The sequence below is a fragment of the Cnephaeus nilssonii genome (genome assembly GCF_951640355.1).
Source record: "Cnephaeus nilssonii genome assembly, chromosome: 16".
NCBI classification, from domain to species: Eukaryota; Metazoa; Chordata; class Mammalia; order Chiroptera; family Vespertilionidae; genus Cnephaeus; species Cnephaeus nilssonii.
The window spans coordinates 38668321-38694878 of record NC_137087.1 but is presented as its reverse complement, the minus strand read 5'-3'; the positions used below and the strand labels follow the sequence as shown (position 1 = coordinate 38694878).

The 26558-nt window shown below is 39.8% G+C and overlaps 1 protein-coding gene across 1 annotated transcript in view; it reads right to left on the bottom strand.

The window, feature by feature from the left end:
* Window positions 1-25365, bottom strand: part of LOC307112910 (large ribosomal subunit protein eL39-like) — a 37247-nt gene extending 11882 nt beyond the window's left edge. The window contains exons 1-2 of the mRNA XM_079794029.1: window positions 25272-25365; window positions 8687-8778 (exon numbers count right to left, since the gene is read on the bottom strand). The gene's annotated coding sequence lies outside the window, so the exon portion shown is untranslated. The remainder of the gene's footprint in view (window positions 1-8686; window positions 8779-25271) is intronic.
* Between the last annotated feature and the right edge of the window lie 1193 nt (window positions 25366-26558).

Here is a 26558-nt window from a genome sequence, read left to right as displayed (position 1 = left end):
ATACCTTGACTGGGGAGGTCCCCCTTAAGATGCAAGGGGTCCCAGCCCCATATCAGGCTCCCCAGCCAAGGGTTCTAGTGCCAGGAAGAGAATTACCACCCAACCACCTCCACAAGCAACACACTCAAGTGGCAAACTCAGCAGGTACCAGAGCCCCACTGAAGTAAGTCCTGCTCTGTGGGGTGGGCCCCAGCACAGCTGATCCTCCATGATTGTTGGTGATCAGATCCAGTCCTTGCAGCCAATCAGCATGGGGGTAAATCAGCATGGGAGTAAACCTCTCCCATTGACATTACAACAACAATCAAGGCTCAACTACAACAGAAAGGAGTACACAACCTATACAGGGGAGAGGGGGGGGTCACACCTGGAGTGCCCAGCTTGGGTGATCAGGGAGGCTGTGCCTGCACCCTACAGAACATCTACTATATAAGGCCACTCTACCAAGCTTGGGAGACATAGCAGCTGTACCTAATACATAGAAACAAACACAGGGTGGCTGCCAAAATGAGGAGACAAAGAAACATGTCCCAAATGAAAGAACAGAACACAACTCAAGAAAGGTAACTAAAAAAAAATGGAAACAATCTATTAGATGCAGAGTTCAAAACACTGATTATAAGGATGCTCAATGAACTTAGAATTTCAACAGCATAAAAAAATGAGATGGAAACCATAAAAAAGAACCAGTCAGAAATGAAGGATGCATTAATTGAAATGAAGAATAATTTACAGGGAATCGATAGTAGAGTACATGAAACCAAGAATCATATCAGTGATTTGGAATATATGGAAGAAAAAAAAACATCCAATTAGAACAGAAATAAAAAGAAGAAAAAAAAAATGAGGCTAGTGTAAAGAGCTTTTGGGACAACTTCAAGCATACCAACATTTGCATCATAAGGGTGCCAGAAGGAGAAGAAAGAGAGCAAGAAATTTAAAACCTATTTTTAAAAAATAATGACAGACAACTTCCCTAACTTGGTGAAGGAAATAGACATACAAGTCTATTAAGTATAGAGAGTCCCAAACAAGATGAACCCAAAGAGACTCTCACAAAGACAAATCATAATTAAAATGCAAAAGGTTAAAGACAAAGAATCTTAAAAGCAGCAAGAGAAAAGCAGTTCATTACCTCTTATGGGAGTTCCCATAAGACTGTCAGCTGATTTCTCAACAGAAACTTTGCAGGCCAGAAGGGAGTGGCAAGAAATATTCAAAGTGATGAATAGCAAGCGCCTACAACCAAGATTACTCTACCCAGCAAAGCTATCATTTAGAATCGAAGGACATATAAAGAGCTTCTCAGACAAGAAAAGGCTAAAGGAGATTATCACCACCAAACCAGCAGTGCATGAAATGTTAAAGAATCTTCTTTATGAAGGAGAAAATAAGATAAAAAATATGAATAATAAAATGGCAATAAATACATATCTATCAACAATTGAATCACAAAAACAAAATGGTTGAACAGGTAGAATGAAAGCAGACTCATAGATGCAGAGAAGATTTTAACAGATGCTGGATGGGAGTAGGGTTTTTGAGATGGGGGGCTGACTTTCTGATGTTTTTCCTCAGAGTAAATGACTTCCAAGTTTAGGAATGATGTGTTTTTTTCTGGGAAAACACAAAGCAATGGCAGCATCTTCTAACCTGGTCTCAAAACATTCCAATGTGATACTGAATCTAGTGACTTTGGGAAGAGGTGGGAAGATTGGTATATATATATATATATATATATATATATATATATATATATATATATATAAACAAGTGTGCCCCAACTCATAAGAAAGATGATTTGGAAAAATTTTTGAGGTTAGAGATTTAGGGGTGCAGAAGTGATGAAACTATCAAAGTTGAGCATGTAGTATACATGTTCATTTCTTTTATTGATTTCTGAAAGAGGAAGGGAGAGGGAAAGATAGAAACATCAATGTTGAGAGAGAATCATTGATCGGCTGCCTCCTGCATGCCCCCTACTGGGGATTGAGCCTGCCACCCTGGCTTGTGCCCTGACCAGGAATCAAACCGTGACCTCCTCATTCATGGGTTGATCACTGATCCACAATGGCTGGGCACATGTTCATTTTTTATCAGGCGTTTGGGATCATCTTTAATGGTACTCCTCTACTCCTTTACAAATTAAATGAACAATGTGATACCACTACACACCTATCCAAATGGTCAAACTCCAAAACAATACCAAATGCCAGTGAGGAGGTAGAGCAACAGGGACTCTCATTCATTGCTTCTGGGAATACAAAATGGTATAGCTACTTGGGAGGACAGTTTGGCAGTTTCTTACAAAATTCAACATATTTTTACCATATGATCCAGCAATTGTGTTCCTGGATGTTTGTTCAAGTTGAAAACATATGTCTGCACAAAAACCTGTGCACAAATGTTTGTAGCAACTTTCTTCATAATTGCCCAAACTTGGAAGCAACCAAAATTTCCTTCATAATTGAATGAATAACTTCATAACAGTAATGCAGACAATGAAAAAGTATTCCACACTAAAAAGAAATGAGCAATTGAGGAGACTATGACTGTGGGAGCAGGAGGTATAAGAAATCTCTGCACTTTAAATTTTGTTATGAAACTAAAGTGCTCTAAAAACTAAAGTTTATTTTTTAAAAGGAATGACATTAGATAAATAAAATGTCATACTTATTATACCACACTTGGTTTTCAAATTCATACTAAAGATTTTAAAAGATTCATGTGGTGACTATGTTATAAAAGAGAAATAAAAAATACCAGTAATCTTAACCTTAGTGCCCAAGGAAATACTGGGGGGGAAATTAATACAACCAATGTTCAAACCTCACAGGAGAACAGAGTACATGATACTGATTTTATTAAGAAAACGCTGGTCAGGCTAAGAAGACAGGTTGTACAGCGCAACAGCAGCCGAGCAGAATCGATCTGGCTAATTATAGTGTGACTTTTGTCCCACATCCTTGAGTTTTCTGAAAGGTCAGGAAACAGGAGTTCGGTGACATTGTTCTTGGTTGGAAAGGCAAAGATTCTCATTAATTAAGGGACTGAGGAAAACTTTAAGAGGTCAGTCCTAGGTCCAGTGGTATTTAAACCCACTGAGGAAGAGTCTTCAACAAGGAAAAAAGGAGGGCGCTGCCAAGGTTGTGGAGAGGTCATTAGGGAAGAAGTTAAACTAAAAGGCACCCCACCTTGGCAGGTCTTATCCCAGCTCCCTCAGAACTTCCCGTGGAAGGCCCTCTCCCAGCTGGAGTAACATTGGTCTGGAATGTTCCCATCTTGTTGAACTAAGAGCCATGTGAAGCAGAAACAAAGACCAGATATGTACTTTTCCCCTTGCCTCCCTGAATATTCATCCATTCAGTCTTTCCCTCATATATATATATATATATATATATATATATATATATATATATATATATATAAATTTATACATATATAAATTTATCTAAATTTATCTTTATTGTTGAAAGTATTACACATGCTCCCCTGTTTTCCCCATTGAGCCCCCCTCATCAATATATATAGTGTCTTTCATATGCTCAGCTGTGTGCTAAGTATCAGGGATATAGCAGTAAACAAAGTCCTTGCAGACAATATAGTAAAAAGATCTGTAATAAACCTGTCAGATATGAGAGATGCTATGAGGAAAAATATGTCAGGTAAGGAATTACATAGGAATGGAGTATTGGGGTACTATTTTAAATGAAGGAGGGCTTCTCTGAGGGGGCAAAGTTTGAGCAGAGATCTAACTGAAGGGATTTTTTAAAAAGTAGATTCAGCTGAAACCCAAGTTGTATGAGTGATACACTCCTTTAAAAAGAAATGAAAAAACTATGCAATCTGAGCCTATGTAACTGAACAAGATTTAGAATGAACAAAATATTACAATGAAATTTACAAACTTATCAAAGACTAATATATATCAACCATTCATCCTTTAATGCATCTCTTTCTACAGAGGAAGCACCAACCTGAAGTTAACTTCTACCATTGCCTGTATGCTTTTCTACTTTCACTATGTACATTAAATATTCATAACCAAATTTTCCTGCATATTTTCAAACTCTATATAAATGGAATTAAGCTATAAGAATACTTATGCATCTTAGGTTTTTTTGTTGTTGTTGTTGTTCATCTTTTCTTTGAGATTTATCTATGTAAATGAATAATTTTAACTGTAATACAGTATTCAATTTTCTGAACATATTTTAAATAACTAAAGAATATTTATGAAAACTAAGAAATTAATCTTGATATAATTCTATTAACTAAAAAACAGAATTTATTCAGATTTTACCAATTTTTTTCCACTTCTTAAGGACAAATGTATTTATCAACCATAGTATGACAACAAAGTAGTCTCAGAGTTCCTAACCCATATCCCTGAGAAACAAATTTGCCAACTACAGCTCAGTGTTTGTATACAGATCATTTGTCGTTAGCCTTACAGTATTTCAGTCAAAACACTGTTTCCTACAGTTACTTCCATCAGCTCCTTGCCTTCCATTCCCTTCAGTTTTGTTTTGTTTGTTTTTTATGTGCTGTATTCCATTGGTTAGAAGCAAGTTGCTGTTCCAACCCTTAGGGAATAAGGTGCATCCTCCCCACAAAAAATGTTAAGAATATACAATTCATTCATTTTCTTTTTTTGGTAGATGGACATTTAGGTACTTTCTAATTGTTTACTATTAATATCTAACATTTCTTTGTGCACATTTGCTAGAACTTCTCTAAAATATATACTCGGAAGTAGCATTAGGTCATCGGGTAGGCATTTGTCAGGCAGGAAAGCTAGTTTTTGCTGCAGTACAAACAACCATAGAATGTCGGTAGTTTAAAAGGCTTCTTTTAGTCCATTGTGGGTGTAGGTGACTCTCCAGGGCAGCTGGCCTCCACCTGCTAGGTCTTGTTTCTAGACCGCTTCAGTCTATGACATCTCCATGCACGCATTCCCAAGATGATAGCAGTCGGAAAATGACAGCATAGACCAAGCACACCAGCTGCTAGAGCTGCCCAGGAGTGACGCACATTACTCACACTCACATTTCATTGGTTAAAGCAAATGGCATGGCCATTTCAAGGAATTGGGGAGAAGTCTTCCTGTGCTCCTGGAAGGGGAGAAAATTCAGGAATACTGAAGAACAAAACTTACCATAGGCATTTTCCATTTTCCTAAAAACTGCTGGCAGGTATGAGGTGCAAGGAAACAGCAACGCTAATATTTCTCTCCATAGTGATTTCACCGGGTTTCCCTCTCATCAAAGTACTAAAAAAGTTCATTGCTATACACCTGTTTGGGCTGCTAAACAAAATACTACAGACTGGGTGGCATATAAAAACAGAAATTTATTTCTCACAGTTTTGGAGGCTGGAAGTCCAAGATCAGGGCACCAGCATGGTTGGGTTCTGGTAAGAGGCCTCTTCCAGGTTGCAGACCTCTCACTGTATCCTCGCAAGGTGGACGGGGTGAGGGATCTCTTCGGAGCCTCTTTTCTAAGACACCTACAGTTGAACCTTGAACACAGGTTTGGACTGCTCTGGTCCACTTAACTCAGACTTTTTTCAATAAATACAGTTGGCCCTTTGAATCCACAGGTTTCACATCCAGGGATTCAACCAAACACGCGTGGAAAACAGTATCTCTGCATTCCCAACAGTGGATTCCCAGTCGTGGATGGGAAATACTATTTTCCATCACAGTCGTTGAATCGGCAGATGCGAAGGGCCAACTGTAGAGTCAAAAGTTATATGTAGATTTTCGGCTGTGTGGGGGATTGGCACCCCTAACCTCTGTGTGGTTCAAGGGTCAACTGCAATTCCACTCATGAGGGCTCCCCTCTCATAACTTAAGCACGTCCCAAAGGTCTCACCTCCTAATACCATCACCTGTGATGAATTTTATGGGGATGTAAACATTCAGACCACAGCATACTTTAATCAACATCTGGATTTGTAGAGTTTTTGAAGTTTTGCCAGTTTTAAATGTGTGAAAAACTACTTGTTGATTTCATTTGATTTCCTGATTACAGGTGAGATTTAGCATCTTCGAATTTGTTTAATAGCTGTTTGTATTTCCTCTTCTGCCTGTATAGATTCTCTGTCAATTTTCTACTGGGTCATTTGTATTTTTCTTACTCGTTTATAGGAGTTCTACAAATATTTTCACTATCAATCACTGAGCATTTATTGTGCTGCAAATATCTTTGTCCAATGTGCACCTTTTTTTCACTTTATAGTATTCTTTTGACAAACAAGTTTTACATTTTAATATAGTCAGATTTGTCCACTTTTTTCTTTATTGCCCAGCTGGTGTGGCTCAGCGGTTGAGCATTGACCCAGGAACCAAGAGGCCACAGGTTCAATTCCCAGGCAAGGCACATGCCTGAGTTGCAGGCTCGACCCCCAGTGGGGGGCATGCAGGAGACAGCTGACGGATGATTCTCTCTCATCATTGATGTTTCTATCTTTCTCTCCCTCTCCCTTCCTTTCTCTGAAATGAACAAAAACTTTTTTTAAAAAAGAAAAAAAAAATTTTTTCTTTATTGTTGGTGCTTTTAGTTTCACATCCAGATCTTTAATCCACACGGAATTTATTTTTGTTTATGATATGTGGTTGAAGTAAAAGAAATTTTTCTGTATGAATAAATAGTTGGTTCAGCTACATCTATTGACTGGTCCATTCTTTCCCCACTGATTATACTGTCTCTTTTATCCTATATCACATTTTTTATGTGCATGGGTCTATTTCTGGGTTCTCAGTCCTATTCCATTTGTCGGTCTCTGGGCAAACAAAATATCATCTTAATTTCTATAGCTTTATAATAAGTCTTCACATCTAATAAGACAAGTCCCTCTATGTTATTTTTCAATACTGTCTTGGTGAATCTTAGATATTTGTTCTTTCATATAAATTTTTTAACTACTCAAGATCTATGAAAAGCCCTGCTTTAAATTTAAAGATTAAATTAGAAAGAATTAATATCTTTATTATACTCATTCCTCCCATTTATGAGTATGACGTATCTCTTATTTTATTTAGGTCTACTTTGATATATTTTGAGAAGATTACACATTTTCTGTACATTTTTATTCCTAGATACTTTTTATTTCCTCCTTCTTTTGTGTGAAAAGTAGTAAGTTACACCATTCCCTTACTGATTCATATTTTCTCATGTATTATTCCAATAGATAATAAGAAGGCCTAAAGTTTGAGTAATATCTTTCATAATGAGAATATTAAATATGCTTGATAGGAAAGGGAAAGGGTGTTACCTGGCTGTCGTCTAAACATAAAATGAATCACAATGGGAATTAGAATGCTGAATAAAAAGATGATGTAAAATGTGTACCCATGAACCAGTGTAACCTGAACCTTTATACCTAGAAACCACACTCTTTTTCTGAGTTTCACTATCCTTTCAATCATTCATATTTATTTACTCATGCCTCATTAATTTTACCTCTCCTATGATATTTTATATCCTCATGAGCAATTTGATCACTGGTTTAATCACAGGAAACTTACCATATGTTTTCTAACCACTTGTATACTCAGTAAATGTCACCTACTAAATGCATAGTGTCAATGCCCCACATAAATGTAACTTTCATTCCAAGCCTAGCATTTGGTCAGTTTTGTCCACCACTATATCCCCAACATATAGAACAGTGCTTGGCATATATTGGGCACTCAATAAATATTTTTTGATTTGTTGAATAAATGAATGAATCTTTACCTCTGTTGAATTTCTATGATAGGTAGATTTTCTTCTGATTTGAACCTTCCTACTTCCCTAAGTATGTTGAAATCTGTTCATTTCCTGAGGTTCATTCACATGAGGCTTAAAATTGCAAAAAAGGGAAGGATGCCTGCTGACTTCAGTCACCTTAAGAGAAGTGGTAACACACAAAAGAGATGACACAAATGACAGTTCGGCCTAGGTTATATATATCAGATGGACACAGACCAAAGATTTAGTCATTCTGAATTGCCACATCTTTTCAAGACAGCAAAATAATAATGGTCAGGCACTGTGCTAAATGCATTACATATATGATCTCATTTGCTCCTGCTAACAACTGTAAAAGACAGGTGTCATTACCTCATTTTACAGATGAAGAAACTGGGACATAGAAAAGGTCATTTATTTAAGATCAGTCACTCACATAATATGTAGTGGAGCCAGGATTCAAACTCAGGTCTGTCTAACTTCTAGAAAATGCTCTCAACCACTTTGCTTCATTGCTTTATCTGCAAGCCAAAGCCCCGGAATAGGAAATAGACGTGTACGGATGGGTCATGAGATGCAGGACCAACCAAATCTTCTAATTGTGGAGTAATCTTGATTCATGTGTCAGAGGATGTCCAAGGCCTGAAGCTTTAGATTATTATTTATAGGCATCCACCTTTACTGGTCTCTGTCCAAATTTCTTCTTCTAATGGCACCAGTCTTATTGAATTAGGGACCTTCCTAATGACCTAATTTTAACTTAATTACCCCTTACAGGTCCTCTCTCCAAATACAGTCACTTCCAAGGTACTGAGGGTTAGGACGCAACATTGAGTTTGAGGGGACACAACTCAGAATTCAGCCTATAACAGTAAGTAATAGACAATTGTAATGTAAATAAACCCCATTCATACATAACATGTAAGATAATGAGAGCTTAGTGTACTTACCCAAAGAGGAAGAAAGATAGGAGTAATGCACTTCTTGGAATCATCTTACACTCAACCTGCATTTAAAAATAGGCTATGGCATAGAAAGCCACCTGTGGAAGAAAAAAAGGTTAAATGTGAAAAGAGTACATGTATGGAACAGACTGAAGAGTTGTTGATGGCGCTAATCTTCATCTCTCTCTCTCTCTCTTGCAAAGCAGACTGGTTTGGGTTCATCCAAACAAGGCAGGCAATTCAAATTTGTCCCATCTGATATTCTCTGACTAGAAAGTGTTACTGAGTAAATGGGCGTGTCTTGACCTAAAACCATAATGTTGAATAGCACTTCTGAAGGTGTATTTATTTAGTGTGTTAGAATGAAAAGTCATTATACCACAAGAAAGGGAGTCATTGCCCAAAAGTGGGATAACTTCTCAAGAGCCACGATGGTGAAAGGTCATCAATTGAGTTGTTATATATAAGTCTGTCCAATGAGCTTTCGTGCTTCAAGTCACCCAGTTTCAATTATAAACCATGGCCAATTATGTCCCATCTATTCCCTCACCCAGTTTCTCCTGCCCCCAAGAATATTTTAATTTTTTTTTTTAATCCTCACCCAAGGACATGTTTTTATTGATTTTAGAGAGAGGGGAAGGGAGTGGGAGAGAGAAAAAGAGAAAAAGAGAGCGGAAGCCGAAACCGGTTTGGCTCAGTGGATAGAGCGTCGGCCTGCGGACTCAAGGGTCCCAGGTTCGGTTCTGGTCAGGGGCATGTACCTTGGTTGCGGGCACATCCCCAGTGGGGGGTGTGCAAGAGGCAGCTGATCGATGTTTCTCTCTCATCGATGTTTCTAACTCTCTATCCCTCTCTCTTCCTCTCTGTAAAAAATCAATAAAATATATTTTTTTTAAAAAAAGAAAAAGAGAGCGGAATATAGATGTGAGAAATATCTTTTCTGAGGATATGTTCTGTCTTGGGCATGAGTGTGGCTTTTTTAAATCCTCAGTATACATGGGCTTTTTTGAATGGCCTAATTCCTCAAAGAAAGTCTCTCCCAGCTTTTCCATCCAGGGTTTGGGCAGTCTGGTGTATGTCTCAACTATGATTTTTTGCCCAGGCAGCTGCAGAGCTGTTGCTGTTGCTGTTGCTTTGTTCACCTTATAATATTTCAAGCAGTATTCACCACTTTTCTGCCCTGAATATGTTTAGAGTAGGTGAAACAGAGACATACCTGGTGTTAGTCCTTCAGGTAACCTCCAGACAGGTTAGAACAAACACAATGATTTATGAATAAAGTCTGCTCTACTCCCTCTGGAATGAGGGCCAGGGTCCCACACTGGGAATGCAGGCTGCTGTCTTCAAGACTGCTACTCTGCCAAGGAGGGGGCGAGTCAAGGGCAAGTAAAAATAGCATAAAAAGGTCCTGCCTTTTCTGAGTTGCCCTTTTCTTGATTCAGCATTTCCTTGGTTGGTCTAAATATTTTACTATTTTTCAGATCTCTGACAAAGTTTGTTTTGACAATTATTAATTTTTTTAATGTTTCTATGGAGGGGTAAGTGTTTGGAGCTGCCTACACCATTTTGATGATGTCACCTTTTAGTATGTGTTTTGATTTTATATTTTGAAATCATTTCAGACTTTTTTTAAAGTTGCAAAAATAGTAGAAAGAATTCCTGTATACTTTCCTATAGCTTCTCCAAATCTTAACATATTTTATGACCACAGAACAATTATTAAAACCAGGAAATTGATATTGATACAATACTACTAGCAAATCTATAGTTCTTATTCAAATGGTTCCAATTACCTCACTAATGGTCTTTTTTGGGGGTCTAGGATGGAATCCAGGATCACACATTGCATTTAGTTTTCATGTCTCCTAAGTTTCCCAAATCTGAAAGAGGTCCTGTCTTTCTTTGTCCATTACAACGTTGACATTTTTGAAGGACATCATCTAGTCATTAATAGAATGTCTCTCAGTATTTCCTCATGGTTAAAGACAGGTATATATTTTTTTTAAATGTTGTGCCCATCTCATTGAAGCATATCTGGAAGCATACAATGTTGATATTGCAAAGATAGTTTAGGGAATTCTCACCCAGCTTCCCTTACTGTTATCATTGTCAACTGATGGTCAGTGGCGCTTATTCAACACCAACAGGAATCCCCAATTTGGGGTGGGGGGCGAAGGAAACTTTATTCAGTGCAAACAGTGATACAGCATGGCTGTGAAAACATCACTGCTGTGGAACAGCTCAGTAGTGCTACAACGCAGCTGTGAAAACAGCATGGCTCTGGAACAGGGAGGCCTATTCTTTGGTCTTGGTGGAAAGGGCACTCCCCAAGCCAGATGGAAGCTGGCTTATGTGAACAGAAGTCCCTGCCCATGGTCCCTGATTGGTTCCTCCTCATGCAAATGAGGAGGCCAAATCCTTAAAGTCTGACTGGCCCAAAAGTCACTGTCCTGATTTGGTCAGAATAGAGCTGCTCTATTGGTCAGAGCTGCACAGCTCTGATTGGCTGGGGAAACCTCTATAAGGGCTGGCTCAGATGGCAGACACACAGTGCAGAGGTAGGCGGTTCAGCACAGAAACAGGCAGGTTACACAGAGGCTTCTTGGGGGAAGTGCAGTTTGGTGAGAGGCCCCTGTGCAGAAATGGCCTCTAGGCTCTGTGGTGTGTGTGTGTGTGTGTGTGTGTGTGTGTGTGTGTGTGTGTGTTTCTTAACCCAGTTAGCCACCAGGAACCCTTCTTAGTCCTCAGGGTTCATATCATGTACATAGCCATGACATCCTTGTTAACAGTAAAAAATTAACATTGTCATATACTATTACCTAACTACAGACTTTACTAGTACATGGATTACCAGTTTTTCCACTGTCCTTCTTCTGTTCTGGAATACAATCTAGGATACCACATTGCACTTAGAGGTCACTCCTTTTTTATGTGATTACTCCACCATTAACCCATAGCACAGGAGTCCTGCCCTTGCCCTCTCTGTATTAGAATCTCAATACGCTGATAATATGGTTACCAATGGCTACCAAGTTTCACTTCTCACATCTCCTAACCACAAGAGAGGAACTGCCCATACTTTCTGTGGTTCGTATTCAAAAATCTTAAAGAATTGTTTTAATTGGATTGGCTTGTGACAATAATTCAGATATAGCTGAGATAGGAGGGTCACATCACATATGGTTACTGGGGGCCTATCCTAATGAAGCAGAGCTATTCCCGCAGAAGGGAAATCATTGTAACTTGGGCAGTGACCTCAGTTGAAGTCACTATATTAATGACTAACTAATTGAAGTCATCATATTAGTGATTAACTAGCTCATTCACCTCATTTCACAGATGAGGAAACTGAAGTCTGAAGAGGTAAGTAACTTTTCAAAGGCTCAGAGCTAGTCCTTAGCGAAATGAAGGAGAAACCCAGGCCTTCTAACTCCCGGACCTAGACATTTGCCTCTATGTCCCTATCACTACCATGATTTTGGCATTAATCCCAAGAATCAAAGAATCTAGAAACAATCTCAAAGCTTATCTATGTCTTACTTATGCATGAATTCCCCAGTGCATCCAAGCTGATCCCGGGGAAACAGAAGCCATTCCTGTCTGTTTGTTTCCAATACTGGGATTTCAAAATAATTCACATTCAGCAGGTTATTTTACTTAGCAAGGAATTGGGTGGAGTGGGGTGAGGGGAAGAAGGATGTTCATCAGCAGATTTGTTAAGCAACCTAGACTAAAATCATGTGATGAAACACCAGACAATCAATAAAAGAGAATGAAGAGATCTGTATGTGTCAATCCAGGAAGCTGTTTCAATCATAGTGTTAAGTGAAAAAACAAACTCGAGTAAAAGATGTGAATAGTGTAAACTTATTTCTGCGGAAGACAGGGGGAACCGCAACTATCACCACATTGTTAGTAGTCGTCTTCAATGGCAGGTGGGATTACAGAACATTTTTTATTTTCTTCATTATACTGTCTATAATGTTTGAATTTTTAAACAATGAGCATGAACTGAAAATATTGATAGTGAAATGAGATCACATAGTGTGTGATTCCATTTGTATGAAATATCTATAATAGACAACTCCATAAAGACGGAAAGCAGATTAGTGATCACCAGGTGTGAGGGAGCATGGGAAGTGACTACTTTAATGAATACAAGGTGGTAAAACTGTTTTGGGACTAGATAAAGGTCATGGATGTACATAACTGCCACTGAATTGTACATTTTTAAATGGTTCATTTATGTTATATGAATTTTGCCTCAAAAAAATTATTTTCCTAAAATGAGGAAATCTCAATATCTACATATACTTTCTTATGGGTTTGGGGCAAATTATTTATCTTTGCTACATCAGTTAGTTCATCTGTAAATAAAGAGTTGAAGCAGCGGGCCTCTAACATCCATTCAGGTTCTAATACTATGGTTCAGGACACACTCAACTTATGTTCATTCCCTTGTAATTCAGGCTAAGATGGCACAAGTTATATTTTTGGGCAGATTCATCACACTGTTGACCTAATATTAAGGGGAAATAAGAGGTAAACTACTGCTTTCAAGGATCATAAATATATAGATTCATTCACGCCCAATAATGAATGACAAGTGACTACAGAAAGAGTATGGGTGTAATAAACTCAAAATGGATACAGGACTTAAACATAAGACGGGAAACCATAAAAATACTAGAGGAATCCACAGGCAACAAAATCTCAGACATATGCCAAAAGAACTTCTTCACTGACACTGCCCCTAGGGCAATGGAAGCTAAAGAGAAAATTAACAAATGGGACTACATCAAAATAAAAAGCTTTTTTACAGCAAAAGAAACTATCAACAAAACAACAAGAAAGCCCACTCTATGGGAGAACATATTTGCAAATGCTATCACTGATAAAGGTTTAATCTCCAACATCTACAGGCAGCTAATGCAACTTAATAAAAGGAAGATAAATGATCCAATAAAAAAATGGGCAACGGACCTAAACAGAATATTTTCAAAAGAAGACAGAAGGAAGGCCAAGAGACACATGAAAACATGCTCAAAGTCACTTATTATCTGAGAGATGCAAATCAATACAACAATGCGGTACCATCTCACACCTGTCAGAATGCTATCATCAACAAATCAACAAACGACAAGTGTTGGCGAGGATGCGGAGAAAAAGGAACCCTCGTGCACTGCTGGTGGGAATGCAGACTGGTGCAGCCACTGTGGAGAACAGTATGGAGTTTCCTCAAAAAACTGAAAATGGAACTCCCATTTGACCCAGTAATCCCACTCCTGGGAATATATCCGAAGAAACTAGAAACACCAATCAGAAAGGATATATGCACCCCTATGTTCATAGCAGCACAATTTACAATAGCTAAGATTTGGAAACAGCCTAGGTGCCCGTCAGCAGATGACTGGATCAGAAAACTGTGGTACATCTACACAATGGAATACTATGCTGCCATAAAAAAGAAGGAATTCTCATCATTTGCAGCAACCTGGATGGAATTGGAGAACATTATGCTAAGTGAAATAAGCCAGTCAATGAAAGAAAAATACCACATGATCTCACTCATTTATGGATAATAAAGAACATTATAAACTGATGAACAAAAAGATAGATACAGAGACAGTAAAGCATCAAACAGACTGTCAAATTACAGGGGGAAGGTTAGGGAGAGGTGGGGGAGATAAGAAATCAAACGAAGGACTTATATGCATGCATATAAGCATAACCAATGGACGCAAAACTCTGGGGGGTGAGGGGATGTATGGGTGTGGGGTGGGAGGGGCAATGGTAAGATATGTACACATAAATACCTCAATAAAAATAAATAAAAAAGAGTATGGGTGTAAGAAAGTCAGAGGCAAAAAGGTAATAATTATAGGTAATATGTACTGAGTATCTGCCATATACTATGCTAGATGCCTAATGAATGTTATTTATATTTTTAAAGGCAATCTTTAGAAGAAAAAAAACGAAGCTCAGAAAGGGTAAGTAACTTGTCCAAGGACCCACAACTAGTAAGAGGCAGAAGTGATGTTGAAACTCAGGTCTATTTATACTCTAAAGTCCACATTCCTTCCACTTACTCATGCTGTTTTCCAATTTAAAAAAAAAAAAAGGATTCAAGGAAACTGACGTGGTGCTAGAGACAGGAAATGCAAAAGGAAATGAAAAAGAAGTGAAAAGGGAACAATCAATAAAAATCCAGGTTTATTGCTGTGCTGGAGAGTGGACCCTCCCTGGGTCAATTTCTATCCTGATCTTCTGGTAAGCCTTCTATACAGCTATGACAGATTGTGTTTTTTCATCATAATCTGCTAAAAATAAAGTTCCACTGATTTTAAGGTATCGTATACCTACACTTCCATGAAGGAAATCTAAAAATTATTGCATTGGGTATTATTGACTAAATATTATGACTTAATGAGTGTGGTCAGATATTAAGGGGCTGGACTGCCCATGCTCAAGTCACACATTGAGCCTTTAAAGATATGTTATTGAGAGCCAAGGACAGTCTTATATTTCAGGTATAGCATTTGACCCTACATTCAAATTGTTGCATTATAATCAAGTTGCATTTCCCTGCTTCAGTGAATTCAGGAGACAACATGGAGACTAATAGGGGAAAATCTCATTAAAAATGGCAGCACTCCCTAAGTGGTTTGGCTTAGTGGATAGAACATTGGCCTGTAGACTAAACGGTCCCAGATTGGATTCCGGTCAAGGCACATGCCCAGGTTTCAGGCTCCAACCCCAGTAGAGGGTATGCGGGAGGCAGCCAATCAGTGATTCTCTCTCATCATTGATAAAGAAAAAAATGGCAGCAATGTGGGCAGCTCAGCCTGGAAAGGGACATGTGACCCAATCCTGGCCAATGGGACCTGGGTTGTGGGGAGATGCCTGTCGCTGAGCTGCCAGGAGGAGTTTTTCTCTATGATCAAAAGGGAAGCTTGAAGATTTGGGCTAGGAGAGCTTTGGGGGGGGCTTTGAAGACGTTGTCTAGAATGTAATGACTGGAACTATGGCAGCCATCAGGAAACCCCAAGAGGACAAGTTGAGAACAACACAGCAGAAAAAAAGAGTCTGTGCCAAGATTCCTAAGCCACTGCCCAACGCTGGAATGCCCTGCCTCCAGGTTGTATTATAGAATATAGTAAATAATAGATGTAAGCCACATATTACTAAGCAATCTGTAATTATAGCCCCAAACATTCCAACTGATGCACAGGTCAATAAAAAAAAAAAAGATGACTGGACAGAAAACCGAATAAAGGATACAAACAGAAAACTCACATAGGAGGAAATGCAGAGAGCCAAAAACCATCTTAAAAGATATTCAACTTCACTAGTAATAAGAGAAACACAAATGAATAAGATTCCTATTGCCCATTAGATTTATAAAATTTGGTAATACTACACTTGATAAGTATTTAAGGAAACAGGACTTCTCAGTGTTTGGGTAGATTGCAGACTGGTACACTGGTATGCAATTTAGTAATGTTTATTAAAATTTTAAATGTGCATACCCTTTAACCCAAAAATTCTAAACAAACACTCACATGATCACAAAGCTATTTACAGAAGGATGTTCAGTACTACACTGTTTGTTAAGCCAAAAAACAAACAAAAAAATCTAAAATAGTCCAAGGTCCACCAGTAAGGAACTGAGTAAATAAATTATAGTCTGCTCTACTGTGGAATAGCTACAGTCATACAAAATAATGGGGTAAATGTGTGCCTACTGACCATTGAATCTATCTAAGATATAGTGTTAAGGATAACATGTAAGTTTCAGAAGAATATACATTGTCCTAGCTGGTTTGGCTCAGTGGATAGAGTGTTGGCCTGCGGACTGAAAGGTCCCAGGTCCAATTCTAGTCAAGGGCACATGCCTGAGTTGCAGACTCGATCCCCAGTGTGGGGCTTGCAGGAGGCAGCCAATAAATGACTCTCTCTCATCATTGATGTTTCTATCTCTCCCTCTCCCTTCCTCTCTGAAATCAATAAAAATGTATTAAAAAAAAGAATATACATTATATTCTCTTTTGTTTTTTTTATGTAAAATACTTTTATATGCACTGAAATAACTCTAGAATACTCTATAACAAAGAATAATCTCGAGGAGGTTGATACGAGGGCCTTCAATGTTTAGGAGTATGTGTGTGCACAATTAGAAAAAAAGGAATTGATTTTTAATCTTATCAACCTACAGAAAGAGCTGGTCTTCCCTTAGTATTCACAACTCTCCTAAGAGGATTGTAGCCAAATATCTTAACTCTTCCCAGATAACATGGAGCCCAAGATGCTGATCTTGCTTGGGAATATGTCTCCTATGTAGGGCTTGAAGGTGAGGTGAGACCGACCCTGTGGCCATTAAGGGGCGTTCTGAGACACAGCATCCAGGGACAAAAGCTAAAGAGAGAGCCAAAGAACCCCACCCCAGGGGCCAGGCAGAGAGGCAAACTTCACTGGATAGGAAACTCCGACACCAACACAGAGCCAGGTGGCACTGAATGCAGGGTGGCTGGTGGCTCTGAAGTGACTCTCTGAACAGCTGAGGCAAAGTGGCTCTCAGGGCATCAGCCACCTCAGAGGCTAGAAAGGAGGAAGCAATGAAGACAGGGAACCATCCGTGAATAACCCGGGTATAAAGAAGCAATAAAGCACTAGGCTTGTTTCCATTTCCTATTTAAAATTGTTTCAGTTTTTTTTAAAAGAAAAAGAAACAGCATGTACCTTCTTAAAGCATACAGTTTTTTAGGTGTAACTTAATGTCTTTCCGGTCATAGTCCTGTGAGAATTTGCATTCTGCCTTAATGCAAATAATTTTTTAAAAAGAGTGCCTCATTATATTCCATTGGCTCAAAAGGATTTTTATAGAATCAAGCCCCAGCCCTCTTCCTCTGACATCTGATTTTGGTAAATGAGCATCGTATGGGACAGTGGCTGCAAGATGGTACCCCCCAAACTCCTGAAGCACTGAGCTGGGCGGAAGTTCCTTCGCCACCTCTATCCCCCGAAAGCTGTTGCTGTTCCGCAGCCTCTGGGGCAGTCAGCCATTTCCCTGGGCCGTAGAGCTGGGTGATAAGTCCTTTTTAGGCGAGGCATTAAAAGGAGTTGGCTGAGCTGATTGAACGAAGCAAAAAAAAAACACAAAAAAAAACCTTGGTCAACAGGGCGGAGCCAGCCCCGGGGCAGAAGTATTACTTCACAGTTGCATTGGCTTCCTGTGGCTGCCAATAGAGAGAGGCACCATCTGGCTGCCAGCCCACCGCCGAGAAGAGGGAACTCCAGGGAGAAGAAAATAGCCACGAGGCCCCAGAGGTGGAAGTGCAGCCTGAGAAACTTCAGCCGGGCTGGGTCCCTGCCAGCTGGTCCTGCCACTCTGCAGAGTGTGGCTTGCAGTACTGCCTTCCCTCCTAGGGTGAGCACAGTGTGTTCCCTAAGCTCTTTTCACATATTATTCCGTTCATACCACCTATTCCCTATCATAAGGCGATGGGGCAGGTGTCATTGTTTTCTCCATGATCAGATGGGGAAAGTGAAGCTCAGAGAGGTGAAGTCACTTGCCCCACAGGACACGCAACCAGGGAACAGAGGGAGGAGCCCAGAGTCAAACCCCCTGCGTGGCCAGCTCCAAGGGCCAGACGGTGACAGCAGCAACTGGAATTCTCAAGTGAAAAAATCAAGAGGGTGAGGGGAAGGTAAGGGCTGCCTCCAACTGACACTGTGGATTAGAGCAGTCTTGTCTACTCCCTTGTAGGTCGTATTTGGGGTCTTCCTTCCTTGCACACAACTAGGCAAATGACTGCAATTCTAAAAAGAGATAAATATAAAAACAAGAAGTGAAACACTGCAGACACCTGAAACCGGACCATTTCTGCAAGCTCGAGCTAACGAAGCTGCCGCACAACAGAAATAGTTCTGTCCTGTTTAGATAGGCTTTGTTTTGCTACATGGCTGCATATGCAGTGAAGTGATATGAAGTCCTGAGGGTCCACTCCTTTGATGAGTTAAACACACAAAGGCCTGCATTTTGATGTAATCTGATAGCATGTAGTTAAGTCCTAGACAAACTGCGACTGTGAGGAAGTGATAAACCCAACTTCCTGCACAAAGCTGCCTGAGATAACACTTTCCATGGACTGGAAGAAGAAAAAAAAAAGAGAGAGAGAGAGAGACATGACTGCTACAGAATTAAAAGGAACTATTCCGTTCTTAATAAATAACCCCGTTTTCATGTGGTCCCAACAACAGCTAAGCAAATCTGATTGCAGTCAGCAGTCAGCTGGCTGAGTAGTGTAGTAATTCTACACAGGACTTAATCCTGACTTTTATTCATGGACAAAATCACTCACTTGAGAGTCACTTGATTTTTCTCTCTTAAGGATATTTTAGCTCAAACTCAAAATCTCAGGTATCTTCTTGGCCAGGAGAACTTCCCTGCAGTTTACCAAGAACTCAGATTGAGAGAACGGAGGTTGCATTAACTGGCTCAATGGTGTTCCCATTGAGTCATTAAAGAGGTCCATTAATTCTAAATAAACACACATCAGAATAGTTGCCAATTTACAGAAGGACCAATAGGGATTTCCACAATCAAAACAGGGTCAGAGTGACAATTTCACTAAGTGTTCTCATAAATTGTGTCATAATTAAACAACCAATAAGAGCTGACTGTGCTGGGAATTTCCTGTGAATGCATTCATTCATTCACTAATTTAGCACATATGTATTGAGTGCCTACTATGTGCTAGGAAGTACAACAGTGAACAAAGAAAAAGATAGCCCCTACTTTCTCTTTCCAGTCTAGTTCAGGAGGGCAAACATTGAAGTAAGCATGCAAATATATGTAAATCACAAATTATATTGGGTGCTGTGAGGAGAAAAGCACAGGGTGGCTGATTTCAGTTTAGATGGAGTGGTCAGGGAAGACTTCCCTGATGATGTGATATTTAGGCCAGGATCATCCAAGCAGACCAAGAGTGAGGGCAGGGAGCTCCAGCAGAGAAAACAGCCTAGATCAAGGTCCTGAGTTGGGGAAGAGCTCAGTGCCTTCAAGGAACTAACCCAAGGCCTGTGTGGCCAGAATAAATTAAATCAGAAGAGAGAGGGCCCAGCTGGCGTGGCTCAGTGGTTGAGCATCAACCTATGAACCAGGAGGTCATGGTTTGATTCCCTGTCAGGCCATATGCCCAGATAATGGGCTCAATCCCCAGTGTGGGCCGTACAGGAGACAGCCAACCAATGATTCTCTCTCATCATTGATGTTTCTATCTCTCTCTCCCTTTCTGAAACCAATAAAAAAATATTTTTAAAAGAAGAAGAAGAAGAAGAGAGAGGGTATGATATAAGCCTGGAAAGTACAGAGGAGCCAGATCAGGCGAGGCCTTGAGTTTGGATTTATTCTGAGCACATTGGGGAACATTCCACAAACACTTCTGATTTCTAATAGTGCTTTGCTTCCAGAGGGTTTGCTGGTCAAGGATCTCAAAGAGAATGCAGCAGCCCTAACATTCTTTGGGGAAAATTGTGAGATAATATATGCATAACCCATGGACATAGATAATAGTGTGGTGAAGGCCCGGGATAGGGGGGAAGGGAGTAGACTAGAAGAAGTCAATGGGGGAAAAGGGGTATATCTGTATAACTTTCAACAATAAAGATAAAAATTTTTTTAATCTGAGATAAAATTCTTACAAGTAATTTGGAGCATAAGGTATTCATTCCCCTAAATTCAGTCAGGTCAGCCAAGCCACAAACTAGCATGCTTTAAGAAGGTACAGGGTGATGACAAATTAACAAGCAATTGAATCACATGTCATTTTATTATTTTAATCTATACTAATAAAAGGGCAATATGCTAATTAGACTGGGAGACCTTCCAGGAGACCTTCCGGATGTTCTTCTGGACAAAGCCATGGTGGCGGGGCCGAGGTAGAGGGGGTTAGAGGCCAAGAGGGGAGAGCAGTTGTGGGTGATCAGGCCAGGATGGGATGGCAGTTGTGGGTGATCAGGCTGATGGGGGGCGGGACCGTTGGGGGTAAGCAGACCAGCAGGGGGGCCAGTTGAGGGCGAGCAGGCCGTCAGTGGGGGTCAGTTGGAGGTGATCAGGTCAGTGGGGGGGCAGTTTGGAGTGAGCAGGCCAGCAGGGGAGGCAGTTGGGGGTGAGCACACTGGCACGGGGGGCAGTTGGGGGTGATCAGGCTGGCGGGGGGGGGCATTTGGGGGCAAGCAGGCCAGCAGGCAGAGTGGTTAGGGGCAATCAGGCAGGCAGGCAGGCAGGCAGGTGAACGGTTAGGAGCCAGCAGTCCCGGATTGTGAGAGGTATGTCCGACTGCCGGTTTAGGCCCAATCCCTGTAAACAGGCAGTAGGACATCCTTCGAGGAGTCCCAGATTGGAGAGGGTGCAGACCGGCTGAGGGACAGCCCCTCCCGCCCCCCCCCCCCCGCCCCCTGCACGAATTTCGTGCACTGGGCCTCTAGTATGATTATAATCACATGGTTCTTACATATAGATATGGACCAATTCTTTTGTTTTACCAGAGAAGAAATTAAGGCCCAGAAATGGACTTTGGAGGTTCCTTTGCCGCAGTCACTCAAATGGAAAAATCGATGTCCAGGTGTTCAGAACCTCACCAGCCTGTCACTGAGGATGGTGGGTCTGGAAACCTTGGCTTCCAAAGTACAAAACCAGTTTCAAGTTTTCCCTCTTTAAGTCTTATTAGTCTTGGTCTTATTCCACAATCAAGTGGCTTCAAAGAGTTTTAAGGCCCAGGTTAATAAAATTTGATTCCTCCTCTTGTACGTATTTCCAGGTCCTGACCCCTTGTGTCTCTGACAACCTATTCTGTATAAGCACCACTGGCTCTCTGACCCTCAACTCCAGGGATTCTGAAGTGCAGAATATGATTATAAATTTGCTTTTCATCCTGAGGCTCCTGGTAATGGATCCTGACCTCCTTCAAGTGAAGCTGGAGAACTTGCTGGTTTGAGATTGAATTAAGTTATTAAAAAAGGTTGGCACCTCCAGAGCCAGTCAGCCAGTGCCTTTGCTATTCTGATGGCTTTGCACTTGGGGTTGATTGCACTCCTGCTATGTGGTAGCCTTCTGACCTGGGTGTGATTTCATTTAGCTGACCGCAGATAAAATCCTCAGCCTCTCTCGGCCTCCATGTCTCTTCAGAGGATGCCTAAGGCCCTTGCATTTCCAACATCCTACATGTCCAAGACAAATAAAAAAGAGTACGGTATCTCAGCAGAAAATGGCTTTAACACCTGACTTTCTAGAATAGGAAGGATGGGAGGAAGGAAGGAAAGAAGGGAGGGAAGAAATCATTAGTGAGCAAACTAAGGAAGGATAAGAGGAAAAAAGCTATGCTTTTCAAACCTCTCTGCAGCCTTCATAGAAATATATTGGGCTTCAGTTGTGAATAAGTCATTGCTTATTTAACTATCCAAACACAGCCAGTGGCGTATACCTAGGCATCCTTTGCAGACCTGACTCTAGAGATGGAGAATGGCTTGTGCGTCAGCAACTTCTGTTTAAGAAAACAAATAGAAGCTTCAAGAAAAAAAATTGTCAGAGAAGAGTGATGATTTTTTTTTTGTCTTAAATTTGAAATACTTTATATTGCAAGGGTTTTGTGAACTGTTGACATTTATGAAAAGCACTTAGCCCAGAGCCTAGCACTTAGCAAGTGCTCAGTAAATTATAACGCTGTAATTCATACTATTGGTCCAGGCGTCAGAAAGCCTGAAATCTAGACCTCTGAAATAGCTATGGTTTAAGCAAGTGTCTCTGCCTCTCTGAGTCTTTTTTTTTTTTTTTTGTAAGGGGAATGAATTGGGTGGAATTAGGTGGCATATGGGCTGTTCCAGTTAGCATTCTCCAAGTCGGTTTCTAATGTGTTAGTGCCTGCAGGTTTGAGTTGAACACTAATATCATTATGATGGAAGGAATTTCTCACATCATATTATAAAGCACTTACATAACTTCACAGAACACTTCTCTTTCCTTCCATAATTTGGTAGATTTTGGAGTATTAAAGTTAAAGAGAAGTAAATGGGATTAACAATTACCTAAAGGGCCAATTGTGGGGGCAAATTTTGAGAAAATAATTAAAATGTAAATCCTCTTTTAAAATGCCAAGTTAGGGAGTTTCTTCCTAATACTGCATTGTGATTCGTGGAGGACTGTCAGAGTTTGCCCAGGCTTTGCTGACTCCTGATCCAATCCCAAAGTTCGCTGAAGGCTCATGATTTCCTAAAACTGGATCTCAAACACCACTGGGAGACTGTCATTTCTCTGAGGGTTTCTCTTCAAGTAGAATTGTTTTTACCTTCTCAAACTGAGTCAACACATCTGTTCTTACCTATCTTAAAAGCTTCATTCACTCAACAATTGTCCAAAAGGAAGAGGGAGGGAAAAGCTATTGTGCGATGAAAAATTTTGGCAAATCTTATGAAAACACATTCTTCAAACATCTCTCATTTCTGAGAAACAAAGTAAAATGTATGAATTGTTTTTTGTCTCATGACTAACAAAATAATTCATTGCTACAATGAGGTATTTTGACCATATCTACATTAAGCAAGTACATTCAATTGAAAAAATAAAATAATTCAATTGGAAAAATAAACTTTGAGTACCTTCTCTCTAAGAGGCATTGAACTTGGCCTCCAAAAACTAGGCAGGCTATCAAGTGCAATTTTAAGCTATTGGGGTGTTAGTTGTAGCTTCTACTCACTGGGAAGTTTCTTTTTTTCTTTTAAATATATTTTATTGATTTTTTACAGAGAAGAAGAGAGAGGGATAGAGAGTTAGAAACATCGATGAGAGAGAAACATCAATCAGCTGCCTCCTGCACACCCCCCACTGGGGACGTGCCCACAACAAAGGTACATGCCCTTGACCGGAATAGAACCTGGGACCCTTCAGTCCGCAGGCCGATGCTCTATCCACTGAGCCAAACCAGTTTTGGCACGCACTGGGAAGTTTCTTTACACCTACTAATCTGTGCTGCTCAATACAGTAGCTATTAACCATATGTGGCAATTGAGCACTTGAAATGTGGCTAGTCAAATTGAGATGTGCTGTGAGTATAACATACACACTGGACTTAGAAGACTTAGAACAAAAAGAGAATGTAAAATGTCTCATTAATAATTTTATATTGATTATATATTGAAAAAATACTATTTCAACACTATTGGGTTAAAATATATTACTGAATTAAATTTATCTGTTTCTTTTCACTTTTTTAATGTGGCTGTTAGAAAATCTAAAATTACATATATATCTTGCATCTATGGTTCGCATTATATTTTTTTAGCTTTGACACTTGGCTTCTTGTTTATTCTAGGGCTGAGAATCCACCTAAGAATTCTGTCAGAAACACCTTAATTTTATTTTAAAAAATATTCTGGCCCTAACTGGTTTGGCTCAGTGGATAGAGCATCGACCTGCGGACTCAAAGGTCCCAGGTTCCATTCTGGTCAAGGGCACATACCCAGTAGGGGGCGTGCAGGAGGCAGCTGATTGATGTTTCTCTCTCATCAATGTATCTAACTCTCCCTCTCCCTTCCTCTCTGTAAAAAATCAATAAAATATATATTTTTAAAAAATATTCTGTCTGATCATAGTGTGGTATTACAGGTTTGTAACTAGAAATAAACCTCCCAAAGGTACATCTGGAATAATGAATATTTATTTAAATGAAAAGATGTTCATGTTAAACTCAGTGGGAGGGGGGAGGGGGAAAAATACATTTAAGATAAAATACAGCGAATTCTTAGAAGTTTTATAATACCCGCTGTTGGTGCTGATGAGGGTAAACAGGCATTTTCATATTTGTGGGAGTACAGGCTCTTTGGAGGGCAACTTAGCAATAGCTATCAAAATTTAAAATGTACATACCCTTTGATCTGGGATTTCCATTTCAGGGATTTACCCAACAGTTATACTGGAACAGTTATGCAAAGATGTATCACAAAGATTTTGTAATAGCAAAAGACTGCGAATGATCTGAAGTTTCATAAATAGGGAACTAGTGGCTAAAATATGTGATACATTCATATATTGAAATACTATGCTGCCAAGAAAAATGATGATGATGGTCTCAATAGCAGCAGCTGTAGTAGCAGCAGCAACAGCAATAGTAGTACTAAGAATTATGTTAAGAAATTATAAATGAAAAAGCACAGTGTAGGAATTATTTACTCAGAATTATCTGAGATTATGTTTTCTGCCATTAAATGAAATGAAAGCTTAAAATAATCATTACATTGAATTATAGAGGAAAAAAATATATTATTCCTGATCATATGAATTTTAGGAACTAAATACTTATACCTGCTACATTTGTATTTATAAAGGTCATTCTGGAATCAGGATGGATTAGAGCAATAAGACTAGAAAGGATCTTATGGAAGGGCCTGGCACACCGTAAGCACAATAAATGCTTGTTATTGTCATTATTATTTATTTCTTTTGGATTTTTAATGACTGAAACAAACAAACAAAAAGATCTAAAAACATAGCTTCTGGAGAAACCATTTGTTCTTGTGGCCTCACATCAGGCCTTACCTTTCAGAGCAGGGTCTTTGAAGATAGATGTCTTTGTTGATTATAGTTTTGTCCAAGGAGCTATCCACAGAGCAATTTGTGGGAATGAGGTGACTGTAGTTGTAGACTTTCACAAAAGACTTGACCTTTGACCTCTTGGCAATTTTCTTCTTGCCTATGGTGGCTGTCAATTCCAGGCACCAGAGCATAACTATAGTGGGGGTCTGAGGTGCCATCATCCATGTTCTTCATGATGACCGTTTTGTGTCTGGAGTAGTGTCCAGCCTGGACCAGGACCACCTTCCCAGGTTTCATAAACTTGCCCATTTCAACAGCAGAAAGGTTATTGTCATTATTAATCATAGTAATTCAAGTTAAAAGAGATGTAAACTAAGCCAAGGAAATGGTATGGGGCGGGGAGAGGAGGAGAAGAGAAACAAGCTATGCAATAGCTATGGAAGGAGTAGAATTGACAGGCCTTGGTGATTGAAAGGGGGTAGGAGATGGTAAGCTAGAGATGGTAAGCTAGATGGTAAGCCAGGGTAATTTCCAGGGTGGATTAGAGGAGCCAGATGAATGCCAGAGCCCGTCTCTGAGACAGAAAACTCAGGGAGAAGGAGCAGCTTTGAGGAAAAGATAAATTTAATTTGAGACACTATAAATTTAACAAGACCTGTGAATCTCCAAATATGTCCAATGGGCAATTGGATCCATCCCTCCAGAATTCAGTGGGAAAGGATTGGCTTAGAGCAGTGATTTTCAACCTTTTTTTATCTCACAGCATATATAAACTAATTACTAAAATTCTGTGGCACACCAAAAAAATATATACTATATTTTTTGTTGATCTGACAAAAAAATAGGTACTATTTTAATTCATTCAAACCTTTTGTGAAGTCATTCTTCATTCTCTTCATCTGATAGTCCATTCCTCCCCTCATCTACCTCACTTTATTCTAGCTCCCTAACAAAGATGTTCTTGAATGTTTCTCCATGAAACAGTTTCTGATCCCTTTGACTGGTTAGTATTCCTTTCTCTGAAGGCCTCATTTATGGCACTGGTAGGATACAAGTCCTTTTCTGTCTATACTGTAATTGCATATGTGTGTAGCTCATCACCTCTACCGAGTCATGAGCTTCCTGAGATTGGGAACTAGGTTATTCAACTTTATATCAACTTGGTCCCAATGCCCTTCTCTTTCCCCTCTGTCCTCTCTCCTTATATAATCTCATGAGCTATAACTTCATTCACCATCCAAAGGCTGATGCCTGCAGTCCAGACCTTTCCTTTGAGTGTCAGACCTCTAC